This window comes from Hemitrygon akajei, chromosome 5 (genome assembly GCF_048418815.1).
Source record: "Hemitrygon akajei chromosome 5, sHemAka1.3, whole genome shotgun sequence".
Lineage (NCBI taxonomy): Eukaryota > Metazoa > Chordata > Chondrichthyes > Myliobatiformes > Dasyatidae > Hemitrygon > Hemitrygon akajei.
Window position 1 is genome coordinate 175852964 of NC_133128.1, and position 12032 is coordinate 175864995.

The following is a 12032-nucleotide window of genomic DNA, read 5'->3' on the forward strand; positions in this document are numbered from 1 at the left end:
TGCAACTTGTCAATATACTCTCTACCACATGATGACGTGCCAAAACTTCGCAAACTTCTAAAAAAGCATAGGTGCTGCCTGCGTTTTTGAAATGGCGTTTACAGTACATACTTGACCCAGAGCAAGTCCTCTCAATAGATAACATCCAGGAATTTAAAGTTGTTGACCCTCTCCACCTCAGATCCCCTGATTAAGACTGGCTCATGGACCTCTGAATAGACTATCAACCACCTTCGATTTGGACAACATCATTGGTGTTGCCAGCAAACTTAAATAAGGTATTGAAGCTGTGCTTAGCCTCATAAGTATAAAGCAAGTGGACCAGAGGGATAAGCACAGAGCCTTGTGATGCATCTGTCCTGATGGAGATGGTGGTGGAGATGTTATTGCCAATCTGAACTGACTGGGGACTGCCAGTGTGGAAATTGAGGATGTACTTGCACAAGGAGGTATTGAGGCTCAGGTCTTTAAGCCTATTGGCTAGTTTTGAGGGGATGATAATATTAAATCCCGAGCTGTAGTCAATGAAGAGGATCCTGATGTTTGCATCTTCGCTGTCCAGATGTTCTAGGGTTGAGTGAAGAGCCAATGAAATACCATCTGCTGTTGACCTGTTTAAATTGGCCAGTGGTATAGTGGCATCCACATTGGACTTTGAGGCGAGTGATCCTGGGTTCCAATCCGGTCGGCTCCTCGCAAACTTTCAATCCGTGCTGGGTTGAGCATGGAGCCGGCAACTCAGCCTCATAAAAAACAGACAAAAATGTGGAAGAAATGGCAAGTTTGCTACCTAATGCACCACAAGGCGTGGAAACGAACAAAAAGAAAGTTGACCTGTATTGACGGTGGGCAAATTGGAGTGGATCCAAGTCGCTTCTCAGGCAGGAGTTGATATGTTTCATTACCAACATCTCATCACTGTGGATATAAGTGCCACTGAACAATAATCATTGAGGCAGGTTACCACATTTTTCTTAGGCACTGGTATCATTGAAGCCTGCTTGAAGTAGGTGGGTACCTCGGTCTGCAGCAGCAAGTAGTTAAAAATATTTGTGAACACTCTAACCTGTTGATCAGGTCTTTAGTACTCACAGACCTTGGAACAGAGACCAAGTAACTATGTCAAGTTTAATATTTTGAGGCTATATTCAGTTCCATATCTACTTGCAAATCCAGTGTGCACTACACATAACTTGTCACTGGGTTCTGTTACCTGCAGCATGTTATGACACTGACATACATCATTTTTTGGATCTATTTGTCATCATCTGAGAAAACAGACCTGCCACTGATGTCTTTTATAAACCCACAGTTATCTCAACTATAGAGTACCTCCTTCCACCTTCCCTACTGCAAGAATGCTATTTCCATTTTCTCAATTTATCTGTCTCCACTGTAATTATTCTCAAGATGAGGACATCTACTCAACTGCATCTGAAATACGCTTCTCCATTTGGAAGCATGATTTACATTTAACCATAGTTGATGGTATCCCCGTATGAATTCTCCCAATTTCTTGCATGTCTGTTCTCTCCTGCCCCCAGATAGAACATCAATGGAGTTCCCTTGGTCCTCATCTTTTACCCCACTAGCCATAACATCCAACATTTCACCCTGATCATTTCTGCCAGCTCCAATGTGGTCTCACCACCTGTCTTACCTTTTCCCACCCGCAACCTCCATATGCTTTTGGTAAAATCATTCTCTTTGTGACTTCCTCATTCACTCATTCCTCCACACACACCTCTCACTGTTCCCTAGTACTTTCCCCCGGTCTACAGCATTTGGTGATTCTGATGTGGCCACCTTTACATTGATGAAACCAAACAGACTAGGACACACTTTACAGAGCACCGGCATTCTTTCCACAACAGCAATCTCAAACTTCTGGTTGGAGATCATGGAGATTGGATGAGGGATAGATAGGTATGGGGTTACTTTCAGATCAGAGAGGAAATAAGATCTTGATGCCTGGGGTGATGGTTATCCTTGGGGAGAATTGGCTAAGGGATCAGTGACAGGGGAGGTGATTAGTAATTTGATTTCTTTTACTTATCTCTCAGGCTGTCATAGGTTGAGTTAAAATTGTGGAATATCCTTCATAATCTCAAGTGCAGTTTTTCTTTACCATGAACACTTCCATCTCTACAATATATCTCTGTTCTTTCATTAGCTCGTCTAATATTTCAAGGCAAATTTTGGTTCTATCCTTACACGTTTTAGCTCTTACAATAACTGTTGTCCACAATCTCATCTGTTCTAAATCCATCTTCATCAGTCTACACCAGGGATTCGCAACCTTATTTATGCCATGGACCCTTACCATTAATCGAGGAGTCCATGGACTTCAGGTTGGGAACTCCTAGTTTACATGAACCCTTATTGTCATAAAAGACTGTAAGTGTGGAAACAAAATAAAATGTATATTATTATTTTTCCATCGTCTAATCATTACCTGACTTTAGACTGTGGCAAGCCTCATGCATCTACATGCAGTTTTTGCTCTCTTAACACTGACTTTCCTGTCCTGTTTCTTCCAGTAATAGCGATGGATGGAGTGCCAGAAGATTGGAGAGTGGCTTGTGTTGTGCCTTTAATTTAAGAAGAGCTGCAAAGAAAAACCTGGGACCATGAAGCTGAACATCTGTGGTAAGTAAGGTCTGAGAGGGGATTCTGAAGGGGTTAGATACACTCAGTAACCACATTATTAGATATACCTGCATAGCTGTTCGCTAATGCAAATATCTAATCAGCCACTCAATGCATAAAAGCACGCAGACATGTTCAAGAGGTTCAGATGTTCAGCCCAAACATCAGGATGGGGAAGAAATGTGATCTAACTGATTTTGACCGTGGAAAGATTGTTGGAGGCAGATGGAGTGGTTTGAGTACAGTATCTCAGAATTTGCTGCTCTCCTGTGTTTTCACAAACAACAGTCTCTAGAATTTACAGAGAATAGTGTGAGAAGCAAAAAAAAAACTGTTCTGTAGGTGGAAATGCCTCGTTAATGAGAAGAGATCAGAGGAGGATGGCCAGGTATCTTCAAACTGATAGAAAGGCAACAGTAACTCCAATAACCACGTGTTAAAACAGTGGTGTGCAGAAGAGCATCCCTGAAGGCACAACATGTATACACTCAATGTATACATGCAGGCCCTGGTTATTGATTACAGCTCAGTGTTCAACACAATCTCCTCCTCGCTGACAATCAACACCGTCACACCTCAAGGACTCATGCTTAGCCCACTGCTCTACTCTCTCTACACCCATGACTGTGTGGTTGGGCATAGCTCAAAGGCCATCTATAAATTTTCAGAATGCACCACGATTGTTAGCAGAATTTCAGATGGTGACAAGAGCGAGACAGATCAGCAGGTTGAGCAGTGTTGCAACAACAACCTTGCACTCAAAGTCAGTGAGACCAAGGAGTTGATTGTGGACCTCAGGAAGGGGAAGTCAATGGATCACACACCAGTCCTCATTTAGGACTCAGCAGTGGAAGGGGTGAGCAGTTTCATGTTCCTGGGTGTCAACATCACTGAAGATCTATCCTGGGCCCAACAGATTGATTCAATTATGAAAAAGGCATGACAGTAGCTATATTTCATTAGGAGTTTGAGAAGACTTGGTATGACACCAAAGACTCACATATTTCTACAGATGTACTGTGGAGAGCATTCCAAAAGGTTGCATCACCATCTGGTATGGAGGGTCTACGGCACAGGATCGGAATGAACTGCAGAAAGTTGTAAGCTCTGCCAGCTTCATTGTGGGCACCAGCCTCCCCCAGCATCCAGGACACCATCAAAAAGACAGCAGGCATCATTAAGGAACCCCATCACCCAGGATGTGCCCTCTTCCCATTGTTACCATCAAGAAGCAGCTACAGGAACCTGACACATGCTCATTTTCCCCTCCGCCAACATATGCCGAAATGTTCACCGAGCCCATTCCTTTTACCTCACTATTTTTTAATCTGTTTTTACACTACTTACTTACTTTGTTTTTTACATATACTTCTTATTGTAATTTATAGTTTTAAAAAATTATTATTATATATTGCTGTATACAGCTGCTGCAAAAGAACAAATTTCACAATGCATACCAGTGATATTAAGCCTAATTCTGATACTCTATTATAGCAGCTGCGAATGATATGATCCAGTCATACCTGCCATGATGTCAGAAGCTGTCAAATCAGTATTATTTATGTTATTAATTTAAATTTATACAAATATTAAATTTCAGTTTCAGGCAATATATTTTACCAAACTGCACTAGAAATTAAATTGAATTGCTTTCCTACTTGAATGATACTACTCCAAATTCAACAGGGCATTTAAAAAAACCTTAAGTGTGTCAATGTTAGGTAGATTTTTCAGTACATCTGTATCAAGTACTACTTAGAAAATAGTATTTTATATCAAAGAGATTAGTGAGGTAGATAGTTTAACTGTAGAAATTCTTGCTCAAACCCAACAAATCAGTAGCACTCATGGGGACAAACATATGCACACATTAAAGGACTAAAATAATACACTTTTGTGGTGCTTCTACTACTTTGTCCATGCTGTTCTGTCAGTATTTTGTTCCAAAGCACAGGTGCTCTTTAACAGCAGGCTGGCTAATTAGATAACTTCCTCCTTGCATTCCTCAGTGGGTCCATATGGTGATGTACAAAATTTGCACAGTATGCCTGGAATGCAACAAGTTTGGTCCTAATGGGACCTTTTAACTTCACTTTCAGTATTTTTTTTCTGGTTTAGTGGATTTTCCATACACACACAAAAAAATCATCTGTAGGGAATTACTACTTTCTGGATTCAATAAAAAAACAAGTAATCCTTTGGATTGGTAAACAAAGAAAATGACCCCTTTCTACATAATGCAAACCAGAGAATATTAATGATAATGAATAACATTCTTTTACTGCTGTAATCAAATTTACTTCCTGTGTACTAGACTTTGGTTTTCCTATTCAAAGCAACAGAGGAGGAAAGTATTTGAACAATTCGATACAGGGGAGAGTTAACCAAACAGTTGAGGTGTAAGATAGGAAATGATTATTAATCAGGATGTGAGGATATGACAGAGCAGACTCAGAGCTGCATGCTGTCCAACACACATGAGGAAATTACAGCCTTTCTGAACAAAAGTCAGGAAGTATATGCAGATTATAGTCCTGGAGGCCATTCATGTAGGTTAATAAGTAAAAATAAGTTTTTGTGGAAGAGACAGTGCAGTTAGTGGGAGAAATATTTTCCTTTTATCCCACCTCATGGCTGCAATATAGATTGGAATGAAATGGGAGAACGATTTATCCTATCTAAACAAGGCAAAAACAGTAATGAAGGTATGTTTAAAGGTTTTGAGGTGCGGAGAGCAGAATTAAATCTCTGAATGTTGCTTGAGTTGCTTGCAAATTAGCATAAGATAAAACTAGTCTGACAGTTGAATGCATAATTCAAAGAGCATACGTATCAAAGGCCATGAAATAATGAATATTGGTAAACAGGGGAATCTGAGAGCGCTGATACATGAAATACAGGACATTGGGAAATAATTAACAAAACATATTACGCTCTGTTGGAAGGAGATTGAAATACAATACTAGGGAAATCTTTCCACAGCTGTAAGTTAGCTGAAGTCCTACACACAGTCTGTACCTGAGAAAGGATATACAGTACTGGAACGCTGATTCAAAAGACTGATCCCTTGGATAAGTTAGTTGTCCCGTTAAAGAAGTATGGTGAACTTACATTTTTTAGAGCTCAATGCGTAAAAGTTGATTTCACCAAAACATAAAATCTGAGCAGGTTTGACAAGATTGACGCTGAGAAGCTGCTTTTGCTGGCTAGGTGGATAGTCTTCGGATAATGAGTAGGACTTTACTATAGAAATGGAAGAAACTGTCTTAATTCTAAAGCTTATGAATCTCTGGGATGATCAAACCCAGGGTGTGACTGCCTAGGCAATTAATATATCTTAGGCTGTACTCAAATGCCTTCTGGATCAAAGGAAGCAAAGTGATTGGGATTGGACAGTAAGGTAAGGTTGATAACAAAAGTCAGCCATGATTGAGAGTAACAGGAAGCTTGAAAAGTCAGATAATTGAATTCTGTTGTTATTTTATATTTTCTTTTCCTCTCTGTAAATTGCAGAACTTTACCTAACCTGCTTAAATAACCGGTGGAATTAAATTTGTATTGAATGATTTATTATTCATAAATGCCTACTTTTATTGACTAATACTAAAATTCTTAGTTGGGGATTACGGCATAAATTTACTCAAGATGAATGCATAACGAAGGTTTGCACACAGAAGTGATTCACAGTTTTCAACCGACCTGATTCAGGGAACACAAAATACTCTGCAGATGCTGGGGTCAAAGCAACACGCACAACACGCTGGAGGAACTCAGCAGGTTGGGCAGCATCTATGGAAACGAACAGTCAACGTTTTGGGCCGAGAGCTGACAAAGGGTCTCAGCCCGAAACGTTGACTGTCCGTTTCCATGGATGCTGCCCGACCTGCTGAGTTCCTCCAACATGCTGTGCATGCTGATTCAGGGAAGTTTTCTGCAAGATGTTAAGTAGTTATTCTGATGATGTCAAAGCTTCCATCCTAAAATTCATAGCTAGGGTCATGAGTGATGGAGCAATCCAACTACAATCTCACTTAGAGGGTAAAATGATTTGCGCCTAGTGTAATAAATCCCACTCTAAATTTTGCTCAGAACTACAGAAATTAAGTGACTTTTCCACTCAAGACTACAAAAACTTGGCAAAATTCAAAGTACATATACGTCACCATGTACAACCCTGAAATGCATTTTTTTGCGGGCATTCACAGTAAATACAAGATACACAACAGAATCAATGAAGACCACACCCAACAGGGCTGACAAACAACCAAGGTGCAAAAGACAACAAACTGCAAATACAAAAAAAAGGAAAAAAAACGATAATATAAATAAATAAACAAACAATAAATATCAAGAACATGAGATGAAGAGTCATTGAAAGTGAGTCCATAGGTTGTGGAAACAATTCAGTGATGGGGTGAGCAAAGTAGAGTGAAGTTATCCTCTCTAGTTCAAGAGCCTGATGGTTGAGGGGTAATAACTGTTCCTGAACCTGGTGGTGCGAGTCCTGAGACTCCTGTACCTTCTTCATAAAGGCAGCAGTGAGAAGAGAGCATGGCCTGAATGGTGGGGTCCTTGATGATGGATGCTACTTTCTTCTGACAGTGCTCTGTGTGGATATGCTCAATGGTGCCCAGTAGCACAATAATTTAAACCCCCAGAATATATAATGGTCACACCATTTTCTGGTAATGTAGCCTGGAGACTGTATCACTAAATTGATTCTCCATTGTAGTACAGAGACAATAAATCCTTTGGACTCTCACAGGTTACCCATGCCATGCAATTATGTAATTATTGCTTTTGTTACAGCAGTAACTAGTGCCATTAATTTGCCGAATTAAGCATAGTGCAATAAATCCTCAAGTTTACTGTAAAGTTAAATGTTATTGTGATAGAACTTTATTAAGATGATTCTAATAAAAAGTAATTGAGCTAAAATGTTAATTCTATTTCTCTTCATTCGATGTCTAGCCTGGTAAGCATTTCCAAAATTTTCTCTTCATGCCAGTTTAAAATGATCAATTGAGAAGACAAAATCCATGCCCAATTCCGAATAACAACTGTATTATTAATCAATCTGTAATCAAATATTCCATTTGTTTTAAATGCCTGGAATGCACTACCAAGAGTGATAGTGGAAGCAAATATGATATTGACATTTTAGAGGCACTTAGAACAGCACATGAATATTCAGAGCATGGAGTCCTAGTCTCATCCTATCACAAATATTTCCTTAGTCCTATCCATCCCTCCCTGTCTTCTCTACAACTTAAAGCTAACATGATTTCTCTCCTTCCAGTTCCAATGAAGGGTATTCAACCTGAAGTGTCATTTTTGTTTCTTTTGTTGCATGTTTCCAGCATTTACTGTTTTTATTAACATATTCTCAGGTTTCCAAGAGTACTGTCATTGATGGATACAATATTCAGCAATAAGATGTCTGGCTTCTCTCTCATGCCAGGACTGCTCTCTCCATCAAGGGCAAGATCATAGGAGCTCTCAACTTCTTTGGCACAAGATCTTTTCCATAATTCTATCTCTTTTACCAAAGCATTGGCGAGGGATAGGAACAGGCAAGTTAGGAAAGAGGATTGGAGTAAGAGGAAATATGAAGCTATCAGGCAGGAACTTGGAAGTATAAATTGGGAACAGATGTTCTCAGGGAAATGTTCAGAAGAAATGTGGCAAATGTTCAGGGGATATTTGCATGTAGTTCTGCACAGGTACGTTCCAATGAGACGGGGAAAGGATGGTAGGGTACAGGAACCATGGTGTACTAAACCTAGTCAGGAAGAAAAGAAAAGCTTACAAAGGGTTCAAAAATGAGATATGAATAGAGATCTAGAAAATTATAAGGCTAGCAGGAAGGAACTTAAAAAATGAAATTAGGAGAGCCAGAAGGGGCCATGAGAAGGCCTTCGCGAGCAGGCTTAAAGGAAATCCCAAGGCATTTTACAGGTATGTGAAGAGCAAGAGGATAAGACGCAAGAGAATAGAACCAAACAAGTGTGACAGTGAAAAAGTGTGTATGGAACCGGAGGAGATAGCAGAGGTACTTAATGAATACTTTTCAGAATTCACTATGGAAAAGGATCTTGGCAATTGTAGGGATGACTTATAGTGGATTGAAAAGCTTGAGCATATAGATAGTAAGAAAGAGGATGTGCTGGAGATTTTAGTTGGATAAGTCACTGGGACCCAACAAGATGTATCCCAGGTTACTGTGGGAAGCAAGGGAGGAAATTGCTGAGCCTTTAGCGATGATCTTTGCATCATTAATGGGGACAGGAGAGGTTCCGGAGGATTGGAGGGTTGCAGATGTTGTTCCCTTATTCAAGAAAGGGAGTAGAGATAGCCCAGGGAATTATAGACCAATGAGTCTTACTTCAGTGGTTGGTAAATTGATGGAGAAGATCCTGAGAGGCAGGATCTATGAACATTTAGAGAGGCTTAATATGATTAAAAATATTCAGCATGGTTTTGTCAAAAGCAGGTTGTGCCTTACCAGCCTGATTGAATTTTTTGAGGATGTGCCTAAGCACATTGATGGAGGTAGAGCAGTAGATGTAGTGTATATGGATTTCAGCAAGGCATTTGATAAGATACCCCATGCAAGACTTATTGAGAAAGTAAGGAAGCATGGGATCCTAGGGGACATAGCTTTGTGGATCCATAATTGGCTTGCCCACAGAAGGCAGGGAGTGGTTGTAGACAGATCATATTCTGCATGGAGGTCGGTCACCAGTGGTGTGACTCAGGGATCTGTTCTGGGACCCCTACTTGTTGTGATTTTTATTAATGACCTGGATGAGGAAGTGGAGGGATGGGTTTGTAAATTTACTCAGGAATACAAAGGTTGGGGGTGTTGTGGATAGTGTGGAGGGCTGTCAGAGGTTACAGAGGGATATTGACAGGAAGCAAAACTGGGATGAGAAATGGCAGACAGAGTTCAACCTAGGTAAGTGTGAGGTGATTCTTTTTGGTAGGTGAAATATGATGGCAGGATATAGTATTAATGGCATGACATTTGGCAGTGTGGAGGATCAGAGGGATCTTGGGGTCCGAGTCTATAGGACTCTCAAAGCAGCTGCGCAGGTTGACTCTGTGGTTAAGAAGGCGTATGGTGCATTGGCCTTCATCAATCGTGGAATTGAGTTTAGGAGCTGAGAGGTAATGTTGCAGTTATATAGGACCCTGGTCAGACCCCACTTGGAGTACTGTGCTCAGTTCTGGTCGCCTCACTACAGGAAGGATGTGGAAACTATAGAAAGGGTGCAGAGGAGATTTACAAGGATGTTGCCTGGATTGGTGAGTTTGCCTCATGAGAATAGGTTGATTGAACTCGGCCTTTTCTCCTTGGAGAAACGGAGGATGAGAGGTGACCTGATAGAGGTGTACAAGATAATGAGAGGCATTGATCGTGTGGACAGTCAGAGGCTTTTCCCTAGGGCTGAAATGGCTAGCATGAGAGGGCATAGTTTTAAGGTTCTTGGAAGCAGGTAGAGAGGAGATGTCAGAGGTAAGATTTTTATGCAGAGAGTGATGAGTGTGTGGAATGGGCTGCTGGCGACGTGGTGGAGGTGGATATGATAGGGTCTTTTAAGAGACTCCTGGATAGGTACATGGAGCTTAGAAAAATAAAGGCAATGGATAACACTAGGTAATTTCCAATGTAAGGACATGTTCGACACAGCTTTGTGGGCCGAATGGCATGTATTGTGCTGTAGGTTTTCTATGTTTCTATGTTTCCTTGTTTCTATAATTCCTTGCCATCTTTCACAATTTATTACTCAACCTTCTGATTCTTAGACTGTAATTGCCTACAAAAAACTTAATCTACTTTGAGTTTAGTGTGGAATAGGTGGAGTTGCATATATAATATTCAGTTCTGGAAAAATCTACACTCTGCACGTGTAAGCTACTGTGCACAAATCATCACGATATTGCTTTAAGCTTTGATCCATCCTGTAGGGATTATTCCTCTAAAAATCTGCTCTCCTTGATACACACAACGTCCTTCTGGCATGTATCACACTGACCAGGGCCAGGACGTTTATCAGAATGATTGTCACAGTTGGCTCCTTTATTCCTGCTGCCCCAGCCACCTCCATAGCAATCAAAACACGTGTAGCTGCCAGGAGCAGAGTGCCTTTTCTCTGGTTGCTAAGCAACAATACCCAGAGATGCTTGAAACTGAGTGAATTCCCAGCAGGTCATAACTCAGTATTTGTTTCTGGTTGGGAAGCACCCTATTAACATTTTAAACATGAATTTGGCCATTCCATGGTCTTTGTGCTTGGAATGCAACTGGATGTTAGTGTAAAATACAGTCATGTTTGGGTGCATCAAAAATAGGGACAATAATTATTTCCAAATTGCTTGTGTTTAATTATATGGTTTAAAACATCAGAACTTAAATTGTTCTTTTCCAAATAAAAAAAATGATCTAAAAACAAAATATTAAGTTACCTAATAAATGAATAAATGATTAAATTCATTTTTTGTCAATATTATGGGAAGGACTTGTATATATAAGCACCTTTCGTGACCACATGATTTTCCGAAGTGTTTTTCAGACAAAGCATTCTTTTTAAATGTAACTATTTTTGCAATAAAGGCATCATGGGAGCATGTTCAGGCACAGTAAACTTCCACAAGGCCCAAGAAAATAATTACATGGATTTTGTGGAGGGACAAATACCTAAAGATACCAGGTCAATTTTAAGAATATAAGAAAGAGGAGCAGAGTAAGTCATTTGTCCCCTTGAGTTTTCTCCTGGCCGCTATCATGGCTATCTTCTACTTCAATGCTATTTTGCTGTACTATGAAAGCCAAATACCAGGAGCTGGTAGAGCAGTGCCAGAGACAGGGTTGGAGGGCACAATTCATGCCTATTCAAGTGGGCTGAGAGGTTTTACCAGCTGCTTGCTGTGCAGAACCTATTCTCTCCTTGGCATTATGGGGGCTGTAAAGAAAAGAGCCATCAGGACCACCACAGGGGCTGCTGAGTGAGCCTCCAGATGCTATGGATCAAGAGGTATGACCTGTGGACCAACGCTTCTGGTACACAAGCCCGGGCCTGACCAACCCTGGCCAGGTCACCTGAGTGAGGGTGTCTGATGCTGAAAAACAAGGAACACTAGATGAATCCCAGGTTATATCACTGACAGTGTGTACCAGAGCATCCTAGGATGTATCTCACCATCATACCCCTGATTCCTCTAGCATCCAGGTAAGTCACTCTTTCTTAAACACAATGACGGAATGTTTACAGACACTTGAAATGGAGAATTCCAAAAATTAGTGAAGATATTTCTCCGACCCCGATTCTTTTAAATGACTCACCCCCTATTCTGAGACTGCGACCTTTGGTGTTGAATTC

The 12032-nt window shown here is 40.6% G+C and overlaps 1 protein-coding gene across 4 annotated transcripts in view; it reads right to left on the bottom strand.

Moving 5' to 3' along the window:
* The window catches only part of LOC140728501 (kalirin), a 723603-nt gene that overhangs the window by 388541 nt on the left and 323030 nt on the right, over nucleotides 1-12032 (bottom strand). The window lies entirely within an intron of this gene.